The 26450-nt window shown below is 35.8% G+C and overlaps 1 pseudogene; it reads right to left on the bottom strand.

The window, feature by feature from the left end:
• Positions 1-26450, bottom strand: part of LOC149173205 (ruBisCO large subunit-binding protein subunit beta, chloroplastic-like) — a 35632-nt pseudogene that overhangs the window by 401 nt on the left and 8781 nt on the right.

Here is a 26450-nt window from a genome sequence, read left to right as displayed (position 1 = left end):
TATCATTGGTGAAAAGCTTTGATAAAATAGTTTGATAGGGAAGTTAACTGTCAATTCAAAATATTCTGATGTTAAAGAAACCTTAAGTTATTTAAATTTAACGTTTATAATCATTGTTACATGTTCCTTCAGAGGCACATATATTCAAAGTATAAACGATGCATCAAAATTGTTGCTTTCTAAACTCCTGTCTTGACAACTCACAAGTCAAATTTGAGATTAATACCATCATCATGAATGGTATTAATGAGGATATCCCTCCCCACAAGGTTATGCCTACTTTACAATAAATGGTGGCTATATAGAGAAAACAATACAATAACTTCAAGCCTCCATTTCGATGAAGAAAACTATTTTTAATTTATAGAGAAATATCACACCTTAAACAAGCTTCTAATTTGAGACACTCTTTTATTAACAACTTCCTGAGTACTCATAGTCCCATCACCAACTACCATTTTCAAATCCTTGTTAATTACAACCTTGGTAGTAGTAGCCAAAACCTTACTTCCAACTTTATCCAAGGGAAAATCCAACTTCATCCCTGATAATTGTGCCTACACAAAGAAAGAATAAAAAAACTAATATCTACATAAGATATTAGAAACCCATGCCTATCAATATGGTGAAGATATATTGTTATTAATACCTCTCACTCAGTGAGAATTTATCCCATTAACATGAAAATTTGAACTTGTAGAGAATACCCATTACCAAATAAATAATTTTTGCACAACAAATGATATAAGAATTCTTATATACACACCGAGCTTTGTACTTAATCTATTAGTGCATGTAAGTACTTAATTTATCTAAACTTTAAAAATACCTCCAGTCAATATAGCAATGTCATCCCAATATTGTCTTTCTCGCTCTCCAAATCCAATAGTTTTCAAAGTGCCAACCTTCAATGCACCAGAAAGCTTGTTCACAAAAAGAGTACCAAGGCTTCTTGTTCAATGTCCTCAACAATGATCAAGATAGGATACCCCCATGGATGGCCTCTTCCAATATTGTGATAAAGTCTCTTGTAGTTGTGATCTTTTACTCAACCAATAATAGCTTCAAATCATAAGAAAATATAAAGATGCAAGTTCATTTCCAAATTCCTGATTAGTGAATTTTAAAAATCAAGTGCAAATAAATAGAAATTTAGAAACCCTCTTCCCATCCATAGTAATGGTCATATTTATTTCTAATGAGTATTCTAAATCCAATATTGTACAAATTCGAGAAATAACAGAAGATTCATAAGGCACATATTTTAAAATTTTGTACAAAACCAACACCAACCCAAATTGAACCAGGAGGATGTGCCATGAATATATGATAGATGAAGGTAATTGGGAAACAATTCCACAACTCAGATGAGAGTTTATTCTAAAAATGTTACACATGATTTCTATCCATTCTATTTTCATTACAAGGAGCACTAACAAATAGTAGCACAACCAAAAAAGGCAAGAATCTTTTAATTCACATCAATTACCTGGAAATTTTCTTACTATGCGGACATCTTCACACTGTTTGTCACAAAGTATAGAGAAATGTATCCATGATCAAATTTCATTCCCTCAATGACATACAAATTTTTTTATGCACTTTTCCCCTCTTCAAGTGTCACAACACCTTTCCTTCGAACTTTACTCATAGCCTCTGCTATCATGTTTCCTATTTCATAATTATTCCCAACACTTACTGTAGCAACATCCGCTAATTCAATATCCTAAACTTGGATAATAATGTCGATTACAGGGTCTTAGGTTTTAGCATGTACACTGCCTTACAGATAACATCTATCCTAGATGTTTCATAAGTAACTCCTCAACATTCTACCCTGGAGTCTTCAAGAAACTCTATCTAGTAGTTTTGGATCAACTATTCTAGCATGTTGAACTCACAAATAATCTAGTGAAAGATGAAGTGAGTAACTATATTAGGGGGACTACTTAAGAAGGATTTGTTTATTTCTAGAAAGGTGCACTACATTGGAATGATTAACTATGTAGTGGTTAAGCTAGCACATATTCCATGAAAGCATGTAATGATTGATGTAGTGAATCAATGATCGTATATGTCCATCCTACTTATGGTTTGTTGATGTCACATAGCTAGGGTACTCCTTCGGGGGGAAATATTGAGTTTGACTTGTAATATGCCACAGTCCTTGTGTTCAGAGGGAGAATCTATAGATTATAGAGGGAACCCTACAAATTACACAAATTCTCTCATGTATATAGCTGATGATATGGGTGAATATGTAATGAGTCTTAATGCTAAGCTAGTGGAAATTTCTAAGGATTTGATGAATGAGGATAAGAGGCTTGAGCCTGGTAGTCTATGGAATATTTTTTTTTGATTTGGCTTCTTCTAAAGATGATTTTGGGGTAGGTGTTTTTTTTGTTTCTCCTACGGGTGCTCATTATCCTTTTTTCTTTAGATTGGAATTTTAATGTACCAACAATGTGGCTGATTATGAAGCCATGGTGTTGGATCTTAATACTACTAGGAAGATAGGAATGAAAATGTTGAATATTGTGGGTGATTCCGAGCTAGTAATCAATCAGGTGAAAAAACAATGTCAAGCTAAGCATCCAATACTGAGGTAATACGAAAAGAAAGTATAGGATTTTTCCTATTTTTGCATCAGTATATATATCTATGTCATCATTCATGAGTACACAGTATCAGTGTATGACTCCTCACCCACATCCCCCAATCTAGTTGCACAAAAAATATGTTGGTTGAGTGAAAAAATCGCATGGAATACATCATAGGTGTTTCATGGATACATCATGTATACACAATACATCAGAAGAAGAGTATAGCTCTGACTCTAGCGCTCTCTATCAAGAAGGTCATTTGTCATTATCTACTGCAAGCCCTATTCACATTTATATCCCATGCCTTGTAGGGTCATCTAGTAGGAAGTGGTCCTCACTCTCATAACTCTAGCATTGTTCATTATTTGTGATATCCCTAACCTCTTCATACCTTACTTGTTAGCCTCCTTATATCCCCTTAGATCGGTTTGTAGGATCTCCTTCTCTCTCCTTAGCTAGATAATCTTTATGTCCCTAACTACTAACATTGTACCCAACACAGCTATATTTGTGCCATAATGTGTCATGGCCTAAACTGGTTGTATCTATACTACACCTCTGCCGCAGTCACTAGATCTATGGCCACATGTGTAGGTGTGTATCTGTGTGTCTCAATCACCATATAAACCATTTATCTTTGCTACATCCTGTCTTACCAACTTGGCCAGAATATTTTCAATTGGATCCTATAATTCAACCTATCAGAAGAACTTTGCAGCATTGAAATGCATTAACTAGACTGGTAATAACAATTGACCTTGACTCATCAACATCTAGTACACAAGCCTTTATTTTCAATTGTTTAAATCTTGATTCATTACTCTACTATGGCTACTCCATAGACTAGGTAGATCATTAAAAGAGAAATATGTTGTCTATGACTTGTGAAAATTTTTCTTCCAAGGTATAATATAGTAAGACATTTAGGCAAGGAAAAATAATATAGAATATAGAAAATTTACAACCCACATCTACAATTTACATCCTTATCTATTGTCACACCATAATTAACAATATTCGGAGAACCATACTTTCTTTCCAAAACAAAATTTCTATCCTTTGGTCCAAGGGTGACACCGACAAGATCAACAATCTTGTTGACACCTGCATGCAAGAAAATTTGAAAATATTTTCAATAGATGCACAATAAAATGATGGAATATATGTCATACCAAACCTACACACAAACCACACATTAACATCAAATTTATATGGACAAAGAAATATCTACTGCAGTAAATTTTTATGTGAAAATAACCTTCCTTTAGATGGACTTTTTTTCTCTGACCTGCAATTTTTTTGTTGTTGACCCATCTTGGTTGAAGTACAAATCCTTTACCTACAACGTTTTTCCAAAATTTGTTAGTTATTTCCAAAAATGATCAAAACACATTTCTGGGAGCATCCAATGTCAGATTTGAGTGAAACGAGTTATGTTGGATTTAGGTCGCCGAGATCTATCCAATCATATATATTTTGAGCTCTATCACACAATTTCAATTTTGAGCATTATTTTGATCCACAAATCAATATTACTGATAGAGCTAGAGGAGTTATTGTAGCTTGGTGGTGAGACATGGGAGACTATTGTTAACAACATACAGGCATCATTGACTAGTGTGCATGTTGCATTAGAAGGAGAGATTAAGAGACTACCACCACTGCCTCATGACCCAACAGTGCCCTTATATGATGATGCATTTCTCTCGATTTTACCCTTTGACCAAGTTTTGACACATACATGTATGTATCACGATGCCATCCGTGAGACTTGGAGGGTGCATGGCCTGCGTGACATAGACCAGACACACATATATATATATATATGAAACTTTTGACTCTTATTGTCAAATTCTAGTTTTTATTAGATTGAATTTATATTAATAAGTCCATTATAACATGTATACATATCCTAGCTACATGGATGAGCTTATGAGGTCATCCAAGGGGCAGTTGATCAGCTAGGGCATCCTTGGCTAGAGCATGTCTCCGTGGATTCTCCTCCATGCCCACTCCACCTTATATGTTCACTAATATGTACGAGAGTCACTATGTACAACCACATGGACCAACAGTTGAGGTAAACTTTTTTATTCCTAAGATTTCAATATTTTCTTTTTTCAAGTTACATAAATATGCTAATTATTTTATAGATTGAGTATAATTTGCCCTTGACATTGTGTACACAGGCCCATATGCAGAGTGTCATTAATTCCACTATTATTCAGAGATATGAGTGGGATGATGGGTTTAGAGGCACTGATGGTGCGGGTCCATCAATGCAGGCCCCAATCATCAAGCCACAAGCAAAGGAGCACCAAACCTAGATTCATGATCATACCCTCATCCTATCGGACTTTCATTTGGCCTCAACTGAAGTTAGTAGGTTCACGTATATGTAATTGAAAAATTTGTTCGATATGATTTATTTCCATATTGATTATTTTTATAAATAATGATCTAATGAGTTTGAATTTGATTGTGTTATATTGCAGTACCAGCTTATGGACACTTACTTTGCGCGGAAGAACTCACATAGGAGTTTTGGTGGTACTTAAAGTGTCATAGTTTGTATATTTTCAAGCTCATTTCATAGGGCATATTCACATGTGTGATACAGACTTTGTATATTTTCATACATGGAAAGTTTATGGATGTACGTCATGGACATTATTTTAGTCTATGGATGCTTATTATTTTAGTTTATGAATGTTCATGTGATATTTGTAATTTGTATATATTTTAATATGGATAGTTTATTGATACATTTATTCACTATTTCAGTTTATGGATTTGTATTAATCTTGTTTATGGATGCTCATTAATTTTTGAAGCCTAAATCAATCTGTTAAAATTATTTCGCTAATTTAATAATTTTTCTATAGACTATAACTTTTATTAGAAAAATATACGTATATTTCTTAGACTAAGAAAATAAGTGCAATCTTAAGTTATGATGCAAGTCACTTTGATACTCAAAATGAACTAAAATATATCATGTATCAATTTAATATTGAACATGGAAATAATTCCAATCATGCTTCATATTGGCTTGTAGAAAGTGTCGTTTAGTGCGATGAACATGTATGTTATTACAATTCAATTTTAAAAATGTATTATTTGAATTATAAAGTCATAAGTATTATAATTAAATTATATATATATATATATATATATATATATATATATATATATGAATTTTGCATGGACAATTTTTTTAAGTATTTCAATCAATTTCTTATCTTAAGGTTCAATTAAAAAACACAAATATGATTGAAATGGGTTTTATTCATTTCTAATATTAAAAGATGTTATGTAAACAAAAAGTAGGTTTTATTCAACATTATTTATTTTGAGGTTATCTACAAGAGCTCAATCATAATATGATATAAGTCATTCATATTGAAATTTAATATGTATGTCAAATAGCAATATATAGAAACATTTCTATAATTTTATATAATTTTATCAACTTTCCTAAATTACAAGTAGTTATCCAAGTATTTCAATCAATTCATTATGATCGAAATTTAAGTTTTATTCAATTTTTAAAAACTCAAATATGATTGAAATAAGTAATATATTCAATTTTAAAATATGTGGAGATGTAAAAGTTACATATACAAGTTTTATTCGATTTTATTCCGTTTGAGGTTATTTACAAACGCTTAGTAATAATGCACATCATCAATAATATATGTGTTCTTACATTGAAATAAATGCATGATGTTAAACTAATTACCTTGAAATCAATGCATCTAGTACTAGCAATCAAATAGAATTAGGAATCGAAATCTACACTGAAATCACTGCATCTAATGCAAGATCAATCAAATAAGAAAAAATTAACATCTTTAATGAAATGAATGTATCTAATGCAAGAAATGAAATAAAATTAGAAACAAAATCTACATAGAAATCAATGCATCTACTTTGCAAGAAATCAAATAGGATTAGAAATAAACATATGTAAACTAGAATCAGTGCATCAAGTGCAAGAAATTGTCTTCCCTTTCTCCCCCACCCCTCCCAATATATATAAATATCTCCCTCCATGCCTCCTTCATTGTCTCTCTATATCACCCCCCCAAGAAACACACACACACTCTCTTCATATATATCTATGTCTCCCTCCCTCCCTCTATCTCTCTCTTCTTCCCTCTCTCCCCCTTCCATCTATATTTCTAACTCCCTTTGTCTCTCCTTCTTCATCTCTCTATATCACCCCATAAACATACACATTGTTTCTCCAAATCTATTTCTATCTCCCTCCCTCTTCCTATCCCTCTCCCTCTCTCTCTCTATTCCCCTTCTCTCCTTCTATCTCCCCTTATATCTCTCTTCCCTCCTACTCTCATCTCTTCCTCTCTCTGTATCTCCCTTGTCACTCCCTCTCTCTCTCCATCTCCCTTGCCACTCCCTCTCTCTCTCCCTCCACCCTTCTCTCTCCATATGTATTTCTTCTTACCTCCATCTCCCCCCTCCAACTCCATCTCTCTCTCCCTCCCTCTCAATTCCTATCCCTCTTCCTTTCTCTCCCACCTCCCTCTGTCTCTCCCCCATGTCACTCACTCACTCACTCTCTCTCTCTCTCTCTCAAGCTTCATCCTACAACTTTGTTGACTACATCCATCCCTCTCTCATTCTCTCTCCCCATTCTCTCCATCTAGATTTGTTCTTTGTCTTTCTATCTCGCCCCCAAACATACACACTCTCTCTCTCTCTCCACTTTTCTCTCTCTATATGTCTTGAACTTCTTCGTTCCCTATATTTTCCTTCAACTCCATTTCTCAAGATTCCACTTTTTTGCGGAGACTCTCTCGTCCTCTTTGTCTCTCCATATTTGTGTCTTGCTCTCTCTCTCTCTCTTACCCTTCTCTCCCACTCTCTCTCACTCTATATTTCAAAAAATTTAAAATACTTTGACAATTAAAATATATAGATATATCTATATATATATATATATATATATATATATAATTTTGATGTTGTACAACAATTTAATTGTTTATATAAGACATATTTAAAATGAAATATTGCAAATGTGTGTTGTGCATTCATGTGGAGGGAAAATGATAACTTTCCATGGAAATATTATCTAAATTTTTCCAAAATATTAATGTTCAGGCTACCTCCATCCAAGATACATAGAATGCTTCATGTCTTTCAATCAAAACTATTTAAGTTTTATTTCTTTAAAAGTAGCTTTAGGTTATGATTACTTCAAGATTTTAAAAATATTATATATTTTATTATGTTAGATTTTAAAAAAAATAGGTTAAATAAAATTGACATATATTGAGTTAGCTTATATGACTCTTTTTGTTTTAATGACTCTTTTGTTGACGCATATGACATATATCAACCACATTTATTAATGTGGTTGTGCTAGTATATACTATAATATAAGAAATTTTATATTATATAAAAGTTAATAATATTATGTTAATCCAAAATTAATAGATTTAATATTAACATTAAAATATATTAATATTAATACTATTTCATCATTTAATTTAATAATAATAATATTAATAATCTTTTAATATTATTATTAAATTTAATAACCCCTGATCGGGGTGCAAGCTGACGAATTATCTCATTAAGGCCATGTTAATGGACTGTACCATGAGGTATAGAACCACTGCCCCCTACATGCTCGAGGTGATGGGTGTGGTGGCATTTTGCATGATGATAGAGAGAGTATTAAGGAAAGGTGGCAGCGAGAGGAGGGAAAGAGTTTTAGTATGCAGTTACCCTGCAAGGGAGTGTAGTGATCACTAGAACAATCAAGTGCAATGGGACTAGAGCTACGGGTAGGTGTAGCGGCTCCACGAGCGACATAGAACCCACTGACTACAAGTGAAGAAAACCGGGTATGTAATTGGCATCCTCTCTCACCTCATTATGTTGCCCTGTTTCTGGTTTCATCTACAAGAGATGCAAGGAAAATTGGGGATGGGTGTAGGGATAATAGGCGATGGGGGCATGGGTTGGTGGCGATAACCTGCAACTACCATAGTAATCAGATGGGCACCCTAACCATCTCGCTCTATTTTCAGATTTTCCTGTCCCATATGGGAATTATGTTAGTATTGGGCAAGGAGCTTAGTGTAGGAGCATTCAGTCACATCACCGGAAAAGCTCGGGGGTTTGGATATTGGGATACGGTCTACCTGTACACCTGCATTCTAGGAGGAAACCTTTGTCTTTTGTCCATGCACAGTCTTTGAGGGGATTTCAGGGACCCGGGAATTGGGGAGGAGTAGAGAAGTTGCGGGCATGAGACCTGGTAGGGAATTGAGACTGGCTATGTCGAAATTAGTAGGAGGGGGGATGATTGTTGTGCTACAGGGCTCGGGGATTCCTAGTCGCCTATGTTAGGCACCCACGATGCTTTCCACATTGGTAGAAAAGGGAAACCCAAATAGGTTGGTTTGATGGATGGAGGGTAGTTGGGCCACTTTAACAGGGACTGGAGGGATAATGGATGCATGAGCGATGCTAAGAGGGGGCTTCAATTAGGGGATAGGCCCTCATGTTTAGGGCATGGGCAGGGCCTCTCTGTGTATCCTTCCTGCGGCCAAGAGGGCCATGCAACTGCGAGCATCAGGTGGGTGTTTGAAGCTGGCGGGATGGAGCGACACAGTTATACCACCCAAAAAAATTGAATCATGCAATAACACAATGAAGATTGATTGTTCAATTGGATGTCTTGTCTACAAAGCAGGTCTGTCGAGTGGTAAACCCACCCCAACACATGGAAACTCCAAGTCTGACCAGGTAGCAGCTTGTAAACTGGCTAATCTTCCATGCACTACAAGGGGATGGGTCAGTGAGATCATGGAATGACAAGCAAAGACTTCAGGTCGAGGTAAGAGGCCACGAGAGGCCAAGCATGACACGAAACCCAACTCTTCAGGTGGTCGACAAGGTTGGAAGGGTGTTGAGAAATTAATCAACGAAGCGGAAACTGCCTACTGGGAGGGAACCAATAAAGAAATTAGGATACTGATAGAAGAGCTGGTGAAAAGGCAGGAGAGTGAGACAGATAGAGAGCTGGAGTATCAAAGAGTCCTCGTCCCAAACCTTGGGAACAAAAGAGGGAGAAAAACCTAGTACAAACATACCCTCTACTTGTACTGGTTGATGAAAAGCTTGTTGGGAAAGGCGATGGAATAGATCTTGGTGGGCATGGCAGTTACGGTTCAGGGACAGCCAAACTACAAGTAGGAATTTTAGAAGGTGCAATTCCAACTGTATAATTAGGACATTTACCTTGGTCGAATTGAGCAGCATCTACCATGCATTGTGGTTCAAACAAAGTTGCTTAGATCAAATGCCAAAGATCCATCTCCGGTTGAATCAACATTAGTTGAATAGCATGAATAACATGCTTACTTACTAATAGTTTTGTTTATATATGCAACTAGATTTTAAATTTGTCTATGTATTTACATATGAATGTAGAACTCTAGAGTATGGATGCAGGCATGAAACTGAAAATTATATTTCTTGGATATAGGGACTTAAATTTTTTGCTACTGGACGGCATATAATGCAGATAGGTGGCCAACAGACTTGGTTTTCCACTGGCAAGATGAGGCCACCTAGCCGGTTCTATGTGGTGTTAATTTTCTTTCTACTAATGAAAAAGAAGGATCTACAAAGCTTAACAAAAAAAATATTAAATTTAATAAGGCATTTACATGACATTATAACAAAAATTCTAATAATATTTGGAATTTTAAAATGAGGTTAAAGTTTAATTTTAGATCATTCAAAAAAATATTATAGAGGCTTGATCAATCCATAGCACTCTATCAAGCCCCTCTTAACCACGTAAATGGATCGATCGAGGGTTTACAAAACCCTCGATCGAGCTATTTAAATTTGAAATTTAGGCGCACGATTAAGCACTTTAAGCACTCGATCGAGCCTCTTCAGTCCTAAAATAAGAAATGTCAACAACCCTTCTACAAAATTTTATGCAACTCCATTTTGTACCATATCAGACTAGGGCTAAATTTGTTCTTAGGTGGTGGAGTTGATAAGGTTACATTCGTGAAGGAATCCTCTATCCAATGGCATATTAGTTTGGCATTTTGGAATTCATATGATATTTTTCATCTAATTTCTTTTAAAAATTATGCTTGAAAATGTTTTGAACTATTTTAAAGAGGTTGAATAAAAAATCAATATTGTAAAATATACACAATGAAAAAAATTCAAAAAATACCACTATCTTCATTTACGTGTCCTCTTAAAAAGGGTACTTTTGGATTTTCAATTTATTTCAATATTTGGAAAAAACCTTACCTGAACACGTGTGACTACAAATGCAATTGAAATATTACTTCGCCAACTTCGAAAAATAATAAAAAATATATTTTTACATAAAATAATAAAAATTTTATATGAAAAACTTAGCTCTCTCTGTGTATATCATGCTTATGTGTGTGTGTGTGTGTGTGTGTGTGTGTGTATAATTTTTATTTTTTAAATTACACATCTTAGACTATGTTATGCTACGTGAACACACACATACCTCTTAAGACGTGTGAAAATTTGGAAGGACAAGAATATCATTAATGGAAAATTTAAATATTATATGATACTAAATATTTTTTCAAAAAATATCATTATGAAAACAACATAATTCTCCACAATATTTATTATTACTCCAAATAAAAATTCACAGTGCTTATATGAGTTTTGAGGGCTTCAATTTGATAAAAGAGGAAAATCTTGAAATTTTCTCACCACATTTGGCCCAAAAGTATAACCCATATTCATGCTTTCACCCCTCATCCTTCTTTCGCATGAAGAATATCCAACACTTCCTTCAAAAATCATCAATAAAAATAACATATTACTTATGTTTGGTAGTGGAGGATGCCGAGAAAGGTCCACAAACATTAGAGTGGACTCTTTCCAAGACTACATGTTCTTTTTTTTATTGATCATGGAATGTGGATTTCAAATACATAGCCAAGGTAAAACCTTTGTAGACATCTTGCTACTCAAATGCTCCTTTAGGGAGGCTAGGGGTTATTTGTTTCATAACCTTCAAGGTGTTGTGATGCAGATGACCCAATCTCCTGTGCCCTAGTTCACCAACATCGCATCTCTGCACTTTCTTTTCCTTACTTCCTAATGCATCAAAATCTTCCACATCAACTTTATACAGGTTCTTCACACGAACCCTGATTTTCTTCACATGTCTAGTGGCTATGTGCCTCAAAAAGGCTTTACCTTTACTGAAGATTACATCATAACTAAGGTCTTCCAAAACTACTACAGAGATGAGGTTCTTCTTCAGGCCTAGTACAAACATGATATATTTGAGGTGAAGAGGGGATCTCGACTCCCTCTTAAAGGTTATTGTACCAATCTTGGTAGCATTTACCTTCTGTCATCTCGAAGTTAAATACGCATCTAAATATTCTTCTCCTCTAGGTCACTGAAAAACTGTCTACAACATGTCATGTGGAACGAGGCACTTGAGTCCAAGTACCACACACTCCCCATCACAATGTTGGCCATGCATGCGATAAGGGTGAAATTTAGCTCGAAATGTGAAGCTAATGCTTCACCTACTACTCCTCCTGAGTTCTTCTTGATAGACTTTTTGTATGGACACTTTGTAGTATAGTGCCCAAATTCATGACAATTGAAGCATTTTATTTTGGACAAGTCTTTCTTCTTGCCCCCTTGGATGGATTCTAGTTTGGTTTGAGACTTCTTCCATTTTCCCTTCTTTCCCTTTCTAACCAATGAAAAATTTTCTTCATCCTCTCCCTTGGATGAACTTCCATCTCTGGTATTTTGCCTGATCTCTTCTTGTACCAAATCGGACCATAAGCATTCCCAATTTGGTAATTTTTCCTTCCCATTCACCGATTCTTGGTAGCTATGCCATTATTTTGGAAGGCCTAGAAGAGATAGGCTCACCAAGTCATCTTCTGCAACATTCACACCAACCCCTCCAAGCTTGTCCTGAACTTTTGTAAATTTGGTGAGATACTATAGAATAATGTCATTCTTCTGCATCTTGATATTTCGAAATTTGTCTTTGAGGGCCAGTTTTCTATGGTCATTTCTATTCATGAATAGTTCTGCCAGTGCCTTCCGCATTATGAAAATATTTTCTTTCACATGGATATTTGAGACAATTTGATCTCCCATACCCTCCAAGATAATCCTCCTCGCTTTGGCTACATCTTTCTTCCATTGGGCTAGATTCTAGGCATTAGTTGATCATGGTTTTGGAATGTATGTATTGACATATTCTGGCAATCCATTGTCATTAAGCACCATCTCCATGCGATCCTTCTAGGAAATGAATTTCTAGTTGCCTTCTAAGGCATACTCTAATCTCAGTCCATTGAAGGTCATTCTCCCAACTCTGAAGAGATATTTCTACACTGAAGCTACAAATTTGAACCTCCTAAGAGAAAACTTTGAAATTCTTGTTCTAATGTGAATCCAACTCTCATACCATTTAGAAATATGGTGATATAATTGCAATTGATCAAGAAATTTAATTCAAATCAAAAGAAATAATTCTACTCTATTACTCTACGGATATTAATTCACAATTTAGAATAACATTCACAAACATGCATTAATCACATACACAAGTACATAGATTTATCTAGGGGCAACCAACTAGTGAAAACCCCTTAATCCTTCTTGTGTCAATCAGGTGAATAGATAATGTATTACAATTTCTAGTTCACTCTAAGCTCAACCTACAAGTGAATAACCTATCTCTCTACTCAATGAGAAGCTTTAACCTAGACTTAGTCAACTTTTTCCTTTGCTTGAGCCCCTATTTCCTTGCACAATTCCTGAGGAATTATGCCCCAATTTTTTTGGAATTTTCCTCCAATTGGTTGCATAATTGCCAAGGTTGGATCTCTAACTGCATGTAACACTTGTACACTCAATACTAGTCTATAACTATTGTTACATTGCCTTGGAATCTCAACCATAGCTAGGGAACTCAAATTCTCTACATGCGCTATCTATTTTGGGTTGATTGATTAGTTAACTAGATGATCATTGAGTTATATTGTTGTCCCACTACACAACTTACCTCCAACTAGTTCTATAAATAATTACAACTAGTTTAACTAAATAGAACTAGAAATAACTAAACTTGATTGCTACAAATTAGCAATCACATAGAAATAACTGAACTCGAAGCCCGCTAACTAGAATTTAATAAGATAATTGAGTGAAAGGATCCATATCACCTCAGTTAACTACCTCCAAGTTGTTTGTTGATGTGGAAATTCATTTTTTCTCAATTTGACCATGGCAAAGTCAAATTGAGATTTTCTTGCTACACTTCTCAATAGTTGTAGCTGCAACTGTACCATTGTATTCATGTGTAATTTAGTTTTCCTTAATGTCATTCACACACCATTTTTGTGGGGCCAAAAAAGTAATTTGTTGTTTAAGCAATTCCTATGATTTTTACCTTTTAATCCCAATTCTCATAAGGGAATAGCTAGAAATCTAGTGCAGAATCTAATGAACATTGTTAATCACTATCAATATTTTAGGCACAACAACTTGTTTTTGTTATTCTCCTGAGTTTTCGAGGAGTGATGGATAGTATAGGTTGGGTTGGATTTGGATTTTGTTCACATGTTGGTGTTTGGTAAATTTATGATGTTCTTGCCTTGGTCGCTTCTGGGGGTCCAGTTACCAGAGATTTCACTGAGTGTGTTTAATGGAATTTGTGAAGGACTGATAGTCATGGAAAATATTAAGGAAACAAGGTGGCATTTAATGATGGCGGTTTGGTTTTCTATGGTGTGATATGTGAGTTAACTCATTTTTTTTTTAATATTCTTTTGGCTAAATTTGTTGCTTGGAGAAGATATGTCTGGTGGAAACAAAGGAGTTAGCAAAGCCTTTCCATTGTCCAATGCCATTACCAATCTCTCAGGTCTTTATTTCCATTAATATATGTTTGATTCTAAAAATGCTTTATTTTTCATTCTAATTCAACCCATATGCTTTTATATTTGTTTCAGCATTGGAGTCTTAAAATTATTAAAATTTCCTAGAGATCTTAGGTTACATCATAATGAATCCCCTATTGGTAATATAGTTTGGCTTAAAAGTGTTCCTTTACAACTTCTTTGTTTGGAGAACTATGGAGGCTTGAGCCATTAACATATGATATGAAGACCAAATAGTGCAGAGAGATGGATTAAATTCTTCTTTCCCCCACTAATTACATGGTGGAGCTTGTTCCAGTAAGGTGGAATTATTCAAATGGAGGGAGCATTGGAGTAATGGGCATAGCCATTCAATGCTTACATCATCTGATTGACATAGAAAAGATTGTGAAAATCTAGATATATGATTTAGATCTCATGTACTTGCATTACATTGTTTGGGTTGGAGAAAGGTTGTTTTGATGTAATGATAGTTTAACATGTTTTTCCCATGTTTTCATTGGTTGGTAGGGGGGTTATCTTGTTGTAATGATAGCATAACATGTACTTTGTGGGATTAATATTTGAGATGGAAACTCTGTGAATCAATATAGTTGTGTGGGGTTTTCATAAAATAAAATAGTGTTTTAATTCATTATGACCAAGTAGCTCAACATACATGTTGAATAAGTTTTTCATACTCTTTAGGGTTTATAAATTGTGTTACTCCAAATCGTTTTGCTGAGAAAGGAAATATTACAAGAAAGGGTTGAAAAGGAGATTGTACAAGTCAACCTATCAACATATGTACGCAGAGTCTCCAATAATGGAAGTGGAAAATATACGACCTTGTTCATATCTTTCATTGTTGAAATCAATTCTAGTTATTTGAGTATCTCCTTAAATTCTTGCGCCTTCGCAAGCCTATGTAGTTAAACATAGATCAAGAAGCCAACGTATAATTAAACTACTTAAACTATACCCTCATAATATTGTTCCCAATGAAAATGTAGGTAGGGGAAGTGAATAGAATAGTTCCTAGAAAAGAAGTTTGAGGACTTTAAAACTGCAACATATACAAATATGCATATAGTGGAACATAAAGAGAGATCTCGTTATTAGTACTTACAACAACCCCAACAACCCCAAGGTAAAATACTGCTACTATCAAACCCTTCTTTGGTTTTCCAACATTCAAAGTAACACCCATCCCTGATTCCACAACAACATAGAAGAATTTAAACAATAATTCCAATCAAAGAAACCATTATTTTTATAATTATTCATAGTACAACCAACAAATGTCCTCGCAATACCCACATTTTAAAACATTATACAATGTAAACTAGGTAAATTATTTCATTTCTTTACTCAAACTTATTTTATTATGATCACAAAATTACTTATAAAATTTTCAACAATTAAAGAAAGTAGTTTTTACATTAATGGTAGCTTGCATCCAAACTTGGAGTCCCATTTCATTAAGTAAATTATGTTTTGGTAGGAGATATAAGGGCAATATAAGCCTTGTCGGGTAGGGGGTGTTTATAGATGAGAATGGTAACATTCTAGGGATGTTAGACAAGTTTTGGAATAGTAAACCTAACAAGTAAGTAGAGATAGAGAACTTCTTAGGGCAAGATATGCCTTGCACAATCCAGAAGAGGAGACCAAGGGAGGGGTGATGAAAAATGACCATGGTCATAATGTAGGAAATGTTAGTCAAATTTTTGGACATCAAGTGAGGCCTTGTGTTTGGTATAATAAAGGAAAGAGTAAGAAAAGAAAAATGTCAATTTCCATTGAAAACCATATCAATGGGAAAATCTAGAAGTCTATATTAGACCAAATCAAATGGGAAAATCTCCTAGATAAATGCAAAATGGTTAGCAATGTGTTTTGTATATGAGAAGCAAAATAATTTTACATTTGAGATTGTTTTTTATATGAGAAGCAAAATGTGGTTGGATTTTCCTAGAGTCCCTGGCTAAATCAATTTCCAATGGTTTTAAAACCTAACACATTATGGGGTTTCTGGGTTCTAGATATTTTCTTTGTTTTGGGTATCCTGGTTCTGATTTTATTCTTATTTTATTAATTATTCCAGAATTAAATTACATGTAGAGACACCAGAGCTTAAAACACAAACTATGTGAAGAGGTGCCTTAGCATTAATTTTGGCAACACAACCAGCATGCACAATAGTGTACTCGCTAAAAGTGGACATACCAAGGAAGTGGTAAATTGGCTTCCTATTGATGGAAAAAATTGAATTTCTATTACTCATCATAACTCGTCAGTGTTCAATGTTTTACCAGGTTCAATTTCTACTGTTATGCTTTTAGAGGAGATAGCAGTTGATGTTTGAGGTAAATTTTCAGATTTAAGCTTTTCCTATGTTTCAGGATCCAGAATTGTAGTTAACTGATTATATGTTTTAGAAGTAACTGAGGAAGGTTCAGAGATAAAATTACTAATTACTTCATCTTATGTGGTGTATTTAAGAGTTAAGGCTTGTCCAATGGTCAAATTGGGTTGATTATCATTATCCTCATAGTCTAACCATACAGAATCATCATTGTTAATCATAGGTGTAGCATGAGGGTACAACGTAAGCTTCTTAGTTTCACATCCATTAGAAATTGTCATTGAACTTGATCTACAACTGATAAAAGCATCTACTATAGCCAACCAGGGTCTCCCAAAAATCAGAGGATGCCCCCCCAACTTTTCTTTAGTCTGTAATACAACAAAGTTAGCTAGGTAATTCCAGGATTCAACTGAAATGATCAGGTCTTCAATAACCCCCTCTGGTTTGATTGTGGAACGATCACCTAATTCCAGGATAGTTGGTGTCTCTCTAATTACATTTTTCACCTGAAACAGCTGTGTAATTTCAAGGGCCATAATATTTATAGTAGCACCTAGGTCTACGAGAACTCATGAAACAATAGTTTTTCCAACCTTTACTGTGACTGTAGGATGACCAGGATCACCATATTTTACAGGAGGAACGTTTCCTGTCATTAAAGCAGCTAGATCACCCATCACATGAACTGTAAGGGGATCTTTAGCCTTCCTACCAGGTTTCTTGATGCAAATGTCTCTGACGGTTCTGGCATAGATTGGCACAGCTCTGAGTGCTTGTAAAAGTTGAATTTTAACATACAGATTCTGCAATTCCCCTAAAAGGTAAAAGCAGACGGCTCAGGCGTCTTAGTGAGAGCCAAACGCTCAGGGAATGGTGGCTCTGCTATTTCAGCATTTTTATTAGAGGATGGCTTGACTGTTTTAGCATCCTTATTAGATGATTTATTCTTTCCTGCCTCTTTTTTATCAGAGTCAGAAGAGGTAATATCATCTATAATCGGCTAAACTACTCTCCCAGATCGTAAATGAATATCATTACATTGCAGAGGACATGTAGGCAGGTTCTGAATATCAATGACTTACACAGCTTTATTATTATTAGGGTTAGGGTTTGGTTGTACAGGAAGCTAAGGCTTCTGTTAGGTAAACTTGACTCAGGATAGAGTCAAAGTTGACCAGGTTAAGCAGTGATGGTTTTGGGGCACATGGTATTGTGCACCCATAGTATTCTTCCCATGGTATTATATGAAATGGAGCTTATACAAGGTTGGAAGGACTTCATTGTAATGCAAGACCTAGAGGTGAGCGGTGAAGGCTCACTTGGTCGGATTGGCCAGGGTTTTGGCCAATGCTAATGAGATCTTATTAGGTTGGGTTTTTCCCTGGATTTGGGGTTTTCCCGAATAAACATTTGTGTTTATGTGGTTATGGTTGTTGCTGGTTATTTTCTTATATATATTCCTCTTAGTAATTATTTATATTATGCAATAAATTTCTTAACAAGTGGTATCATAGCCATGCCCCGAAGTTAGCCAAGTGGATGAATCCTCGAAATGTCGAACGAAGGTGGTGGGCCCTGGTAATATCATGATGGGATCCGTGGATGAGCTTAGTTAGACAAGTGGTGTGCTCCTGATTCTTCATGGACGTGTCCTGGTCCCAACACAGTGAAGAGGAGTTGACCTGGGATAGAGTAAGCTCTCGAGGCTAACTAACTCCAGCCAAACTTGCTAAGTGAGACAATTTCGCTCACTCTAGCTCTTACCCCCTTCAGATTTTTTACCCGGGGTATTGTTAACCTGACATCCCCCCTATCGCCTAGGTCTAACCCAGACTTTACCGTTGATAACAAAGGGGTACACATGCCTTACTAGGTCTTACAGTAGTATGCCCATTTACATGCAATATTTTTGACTTCATTAATTTTTATTTATTTTTTGTTTATTGTTGCTGCAATTCTGATCCATCCTCTCTCAATTTGATTTTCTCAAAAACTTCTATCAAACTGCTCCAACTGCGAGCCTGATGAGAACCTCATAGATTCCAACATCGGTGCCCTCACATAGTAGAAAACGAACAATTTTCGAAGCCGCATGAACAATTTTCTTCTGCTGACCTACATGCAACCCACGCCTACTCCATCTTTCAACATGGCATAGAACACACAGGAAATATCCCTTATCGATTCCCTACGAAAAAAAGCTCCGAACAAAATCAACCTTCAATTTTAATATTACCAAAGGTATCTCTCAACCTTGTTTAAATAGCCGCATGAATCCCGAACAATTTGTCAACATGTTCCAAACCGTAAATATCACAAATGCACTACGATCCCTGGCAGTTACGGAACTATCTTCTACACATTCTCACATAGTAGAAAACGAACAATTTTCGAAGCCGCATGTACAATTTTCTTCTGCTGACCTGCATGCAGCCCACGCCTACTCCATCTTTCAACATGGCATAGAACACACAGGAAATATCCCTTATCGATTCCCTATGAAAAAAGCTCCGAACAAATTCAGCCTTGAATTTTAATATTACCAAAGGTATCTCTCAACCTTGTTTAAATAGCCACATGAATCCCGAACAATTTGTCAACATGTTCCAAACCGTAAATATCGCAAATGCACTACAATCCCTGGTAGTTACGGCACTATCTTCTACACATTCTCCTTGAGTTTCTTCTGCATACGATTGTCCACCATTACTTTTCAGATCTGATCTCATTAGCATTGGCCAAAACCCTGGCCAATCTGACCAAGTGAGCCTTCACCACTCACCTCGAGGTCTTACATTACAATGAAGTCCTTCCAGCTCCATTACATATAATACCGCAGGCAGAATACTATGGGTGCATAATACCATGTGCCCCAAAACCATCACTGTTTAACCTGGTCAACTTTGACTCTATCCTGAGTCAAGTTTACCTAACAGCTTCATGGTCTGATTATTCAGTGGGATACCTGACGGGAGAGAAATTTTTTGCTGGAACTGAGGAAATTGGTTTGTGAATGGAGTTTGTTGAGCTCTCTAGTTTGGGTTCCATTGGTTAAAATAGGATTGTTGTAGAAGCCAGGGAGTCCACATCGCAGGGTCTATAAGGGAGGGTTTGTTTGTTGCATGGGTGGGAAATTCATTTGATTAAAGGGTGGGTATTGAATTTGGTTAAAGGGCAGGTAATTTTCTTGATTACAATAAGGATAATTATTCCAATGATTAAATGGCATACTAGAGTTCGTACCTTGTCCTTGTGGTTTCCATTGCCTCTTTTGTGTCAACAGATAAAATGCTTCAGCTTCCTCCTTAGTTGGTTGTAATGCTATCTTTATCCCTGGTAAAGAGGGGCATTGTTGCGTTTCATGGTCCTTCTCACAAATGGTACAGATTGGTACCTTGTCCAGTGGGCATTCCCTCAGTGGGTGTTTTTCTCTGCATTTAGGCTAGAAAATGGCCAAAGCAGCTTCTGCCTATGCCTGCATCTTTTTAACCTGCAAGGTAGCAATCTGTGAAGCAAAAGAACCTAACATTTCATTCTTGAATTCCTCAAGTAGATTACCTATTTCAGCTCTTGTTGCTCCTCCACTGGCTAATTTCTAGACCCTTGAATAAGTACTATCCCTGCTCTTTAATTTATTTGCAGCTCCTCTTGAACACCTCTTGCAGATGTTAATGATTTCATCATACGATTCTTTAGATATATCCCCTTTACCAAGCATATTTAACATATCTAAACAATCATCCCTTACCCCTTTCAAATATCTTTACTTACATCAGGGTGCTCAGATCTCTGTAGACTATACTGGAGTATTTCCACAAAGTCCTCCAGATTTTCATCCTCCTTCTGAACCATCTTGAATAATTCCTCCCTTTTTTCTCTCGTCCAGCACTAGTCTTGGTATTTGGCTAGAAATTTCTCCTTCATCTGATCCCATGTTGTGATCACATGACCTCCCAAGCTCATAAACCATCTTAGTGCATTTCCTTTTAATGTTGCTGGAAACAAATTTAACTTTTGAGCATTATTAACATAATCATAACTTCTACACAATATATCAAACTCGAAAGGAAACTCATCAGGGTCTTCAGAGGATAAACCATGGAAGTTAGGTAGGGCTGAGAGTGGAATATTCTTCATAGGAGTTGTTCCTCTGGGAAGCTCCTCAATAGGGAATTCCAAGGTGGAGAGAGAATTCTCACCTCTTCCTTCACCTCTACGTCCTCCCCCAAATATTCCTTCATTGTTTCCATCCATTGGTTGCTTTCCTGATGCACTTGCCCGTCTTCGGTGTTTTCTGTTGGACTCTCAATGTCCTGGACTGGTTCTTCAACTTCAATATCTTATATTGGTTCTTCAATTTCAATATCTTCTATTGGTTCTTCAACTTCCTCCACTGGTTCCTCGGTATGTTCTGCTGTTTCTACAACCCTTTCAAGTCCCACTACTTCCTTTGTTTGGTAGTCTGTTTGGAGAGAGTGCTGAGTCTGTGGCCTCCGAGAGCTTAGCCTCTGGGATGTTTCAGCTTTTGAAATAATCTCATCGATGAAAGTTTTTCTTCCTCCTCTTCCTTTTCCCTTGCCACCTGTAGGATTAGTTTTCTTGCATCCTCTCATGCATCCTGCATATCTACAAGAAAATCTTCAGTACTTTTAAAATCTATAATTGCCTTCCCCGGTAATGGAACCAAAATGTTGGTCACTTTAATTGCTTATTGATTTAAACAACAAAGTGCTACATAAATTGTCAACCCAGGGAAGTCTTGTTATTTCAAAGGCAACTGCGTACTATATGCACTCAATTCTAAAAGCAACAAAAGTTGTAGTACAAACAAATCACACCTTACTTTAACAAACTGAAGCTCCACTCTGCATTACAACAATTACACTCTATTGCAGATAACTATCAAAGAATGCTTAATTCCATTCAAAGAGAAAAAGAATCAATCTGCAAAGGAAAACAATGGCTGTGCTGTAACAGAGAGTCAGGGAACAATCCCCAGAGCGGGAATCTCCAACACCTGCCTCTGATTAGCTATCTTGCCAGTTCACTCTGTAACTTAATCACCGGTGAAACACTCATGAATTAAATTTGAATAATACAATAATGAATTGAGAAAGAAATAGAGTTTCAGCAAAGGTATTATAAACAATATTCAGCAAACAGTACTTGTTAACAAGGCATGAATAAAAGACACACTTGACACACTGCAAAAATATAATGGGTGAATCTTGTGATGAAGGTGGGCCCTGTCCTTCTCACAAGATTCCCCAAGAGACAAGAATAGTCTCCCAAAATCTAGGTTATTTCAGCAACTCAGACTGCACATCATTCTTTAACTGTTCAACACTTAACAATTTAAAGATTAACTATGAAGATATCGTGATTATATGCTAAATAATTAAACATATAGTGATGAGAAGAATCATTACATACCTTTGGGATAATTGGGTTAAAACACTAACAAGGACTTTTAAATGTAGGTTGAAAAGGATGATATCATGGAAAAATGTATGGTCAAAAAGGGACAATATGAGGTCCTAACATAAATCCTCCTCATTTACTACCTCTCCATTTGAATATTCCTCCATCATCTTAGAGTGCAAATAGCCAAATCATGAGGACTAGAAGGAAGCCGAGCAAGTTAAAGATAAAGCACCAGTTTATCTCAAGCTTGGGATTCGAGCCTCCCTAATTTTAAGGAATTAGTTCGAGACTTCAGATGTATAAGTAGAGAGGCCTATGACCTCAGTAGGATTCAGATTTTCATTGTAAAACTCTACTCTATTTTCGAGCTGCAAGACTTGTGACAGTTCTTCTAATGTAACCTGTTGTTTTGGCAATAAGAATGATGCCCTATAATATTAGTGATGCCCCCATTACTATTGTAGTTGTATCCCTTATTAATATTGTTGTGCCCCTATTGTCCTGATGTTGCTATTATTGTGCCCCATAGAATCCCTCTATTGTTATTTTTCTGCCTTTATATTATTATTGTTAGGTCGGCTTGGTTATATTGTGAACCCTTAGACTCCTATATATAGAAAGGAGTTTTTGTCATTTGAATCATCCAAGAATTGTTCATTTGTGTAATTTAAAGGAGGTTTCCCCCTTGAATAGGCTTATTTCTAAGGGATTGATCTATCTTTTCTATCTTTTTGTGAGCTGGTTTCATAACATTTGGTATCGGATCTTTGAATTCTAGGGTTTTGCTGCTCCAAATAGGTCATCGTGGAATTTTCACTATAACATTTTTCTCTGCAATGTTTCATATGTTAAAAACAAAACCCATTTGGGTTGAAATCGTTATGAACCTTGGGTCAAAATTTTAGAGCGTTTCTCGCTATATTTGTGGAGATATGATTTGAGGAAGTTGGCCTTTTTGTACGCTCCTGAATTTCATTCCAAACAAGTGACCTGGGGAAAAGTGTCATAACTTTTGTTTTGAGCATCATATTGAAATTTCATAAGAAGTTACAGCAAGAGGATGAATTGTAGTTTGTTGTATATATTTTTCAGATACTAAGGTCAAAACAGTGACACGTGGCACTTCATACAAGTTTACTCTTCCGGAAAGGTTTATAATCAAGTCATCTTGGGAGATTGTTCATAACTCCACCTTGTAGAATCTAAATTCGATCAGAATGGTGGCATTGGAAAGAATACATAGAAGGTTACTGCAGATCATAATTCCAGAACTGGATGATCTGAAATTATAGAGATACATCAAATTCAATATTTAGCTCCTACAAAGTGAAAAAAGGTGTAGTTTATTTTTAATTTTGCAAAAGCTTGGTTTGAAAAACTAGTTTGAAGGAATTAAAAGGGCATATAAAGCATTATTATCGGTAATTGATGCCTTGAGGAAAGAAAATGAAAACACCTAGTAAGCAACCTGAAAGCTCTAGCATGACTCATGAAGAAGAGGAAGAAATGCAACATGATATATCAAAATTACGAGACCAAGTGCAACAAATATCACTCACACAAAAGGTAACAGAATCTAAGATGGATGGTTTAAAGAAAGATGTATAAGCTAAGATGTATGGCGTGGAAGCTAAGATGGATGGTTTAAAGAATGGCATGGAAGCTAAGATGGATGGCATGGATGATAAGATGGAAGAATTGAAGATAAATTTGAATAAGATGCTACAAGAAATGGTCACTAATGGTGAAAGGGTAGTAAAGGAAACTCATGATGAGAAAAAAAGAAATGTTAATCATGATTTCATAGACTCTAATGTTGGATCGAAGACCCACCATATTCCAAAAATTGATATGAGGAAGTTTGATGGCAAGGATCCCGCAACATGGATACTACGGATGGAGCAATTTTTCGTTCTCGATAATCTGCAAAACACACAAAAGGTACGTATTGCAACTTTATATTTTGGAACCAAATCAGTTTGTATGGTATCAATTGATTTGCTCTCGTAGAAAAATTGTCACTTGGGAAATTTTCATCGAAGAATTGATAGCACATTTTCAGGATACAAAAAGCAACACGTTTTTTAGCCAAATGATAAGTCTCAAACAAAAGGGTTCAATGATGGAGCACATTGAGGAGTTCCAAAAATTTAACATAAGGGTAAAAAATATTCTAGAGGAGCATAGGATTGATGTGTTCATAGGGACTTTAAAGGAGAATATCTAACATGATGTTCGCCTTTGGGAACCTGATTCATTGGAGAAGGCATTCAGGTTAGCAAGAAAAATGGAAAGCAAAATTATGGCAACCAGGAAGACTACCACTCACAACTATAAAGAGGGAAGTGTTGTTGCCCCTAGCCTTCCACAACCTATACGCTTGACACCACAACATTTGGAAGAAAAAAGAGCAAAAGGGCTTTGTTACAATTGTGATAGAAAATACACTAAAGGTCATAAGTGTGCTGAAAAGAAATTATTCTACATAGATTGTGAAGAGGAAGAAGAAAAGGAACAAGAAAGGTCAAAAGAAGAAGATATAGTCCAGGAACAAAGCCTAGATAAAGAAGAAATGAATCCGACCATATCTTCTAATGCATTGGCTGGAATTACCACTCCTCAAACCATCAAGATAGAAGGACATATCAAGAAGAAATATGTAATAGCGTTGATTGATTCAGGAAGTACCCACAATTTTATTTATTGTAAGATAGCAAAAGAATTGAATTTCTTCCTACATCTAGCACCAGAGTGTCAAGTGATGGTTGCAAGTGGAGGAACGATAAATTGCTCTGGAAAGTGACATAACATCAAGCTATCCATGGGAGAATATGTATTGAATAGCCCAATGCTTTTCATTCCAATATGAGGTGCTAATGTTGTACTAGGAATTCAATGGCTACAATCCTTGGGTACAATAGCTTTTAACTTTCATAAACTTTTCACGAAATTTTATGTGGAAGGAAAGGAAGTTGAGTTAAGGGGTATTGCAGGGTAACCTAGAAAGATAATCAACTCTAACGGTATGACAAAGCTTCTAAAAAGGGAACAATAAGGTGTAATTGCACAATTATGTTCGCTAGATGTTTCCACATCGAAATCATCTATTTCTCCAGATCTCCAAAAAGTCTTGGACAATCATTCCAAGGTATTTGAGACTCTTAAAGGTCTCCCACCTATTCGTGATCATGATCATGCTATTCATTTGATTCTAGGAAGTGTTCCTCCAAACATCAGGCTGTACAGATATCCCTATTCCCAAAAGAGTGAAATTGAACGTATGGTTGCATAAATGTTAGAGGCTGGTATAATTTAACCTAGCCAAAGTTCTTTCTCTGCTCTAGTAGTATTGGTGCACAAGAAGGATGGATCATGGTGCATGTGTCCAGATTATAGGGAGCTCAACAAGCTCATTATTAAAGATAAGTTTCCCATTCCTGTCATTGACGAATTATTGGATGAATTGCATGGATCAATTTACTTAACCAAGTTGGATCTTCGTTTAGGATATCATCAAATTAGAACAAAGACTGAAGACATTTTGAAAATAACATTTAGAACTCATGAGGGTCACTATGAATTTTTGGTCATGCCTTTTGGCCTTAGAAATGCACCTTCTACATTTCAAGGTTTGATGAATTCCATTTTCAAAACCTTCCTTAGAAAATTTGTGTTAGTATTTTTTGATGATATACTAATCTACAACGAGTCTTGGAAGGATCATGTTGAACATGTTAATAGGGTGCTACAACTATTGGAGGAGAAACAATTATATGCAAAAAGATCCAAATGTTTCTTTGGAGTACAAGAGGTGGAATATTTGGGTCATATTGTATCTCATGAAGGAGTTAAAGTAGATCCTAGCAAAATTAAAGCCATTAAGGAATGGAAAATCCCCACATCAATAAATCATTTGCGAGGATTTCTTGAGTTGATAGGGTATTATCGCAAGTTTGTTAAGAATTATGGGAAAATAGCAGCACGTCTAATAACATTATTGAAGAAAGACGCATTTTCATGGACTCCAAAAGCAACAAAGGCCTTCAAACATCTTAAAGAGGCTATGTGCCATGCACTGGTCTTAGCTACACTAGA

The sequence above is a fragment of the Pinus tabuliformis genome, chromosome 4_2 (assembly GCF_031772625.1).
Source record: "Pinus tabuliformis cultivar Carrire ecotype Pingquan chromosome 4_2, CPIR1, whole genome shotgun sequence".
Lineage (NCBI taxonomy): Eukaryota > Viridiplantae > Streptophyta > Pinopsida > Pinales > Pinaceae > Pinus > Pinus tabuliformis.
The sequence above is the reverse complement of the archived record's forward strand: the minus strand, read 5'-3'. Positions and strand labels throughout refer to the sequence as shown.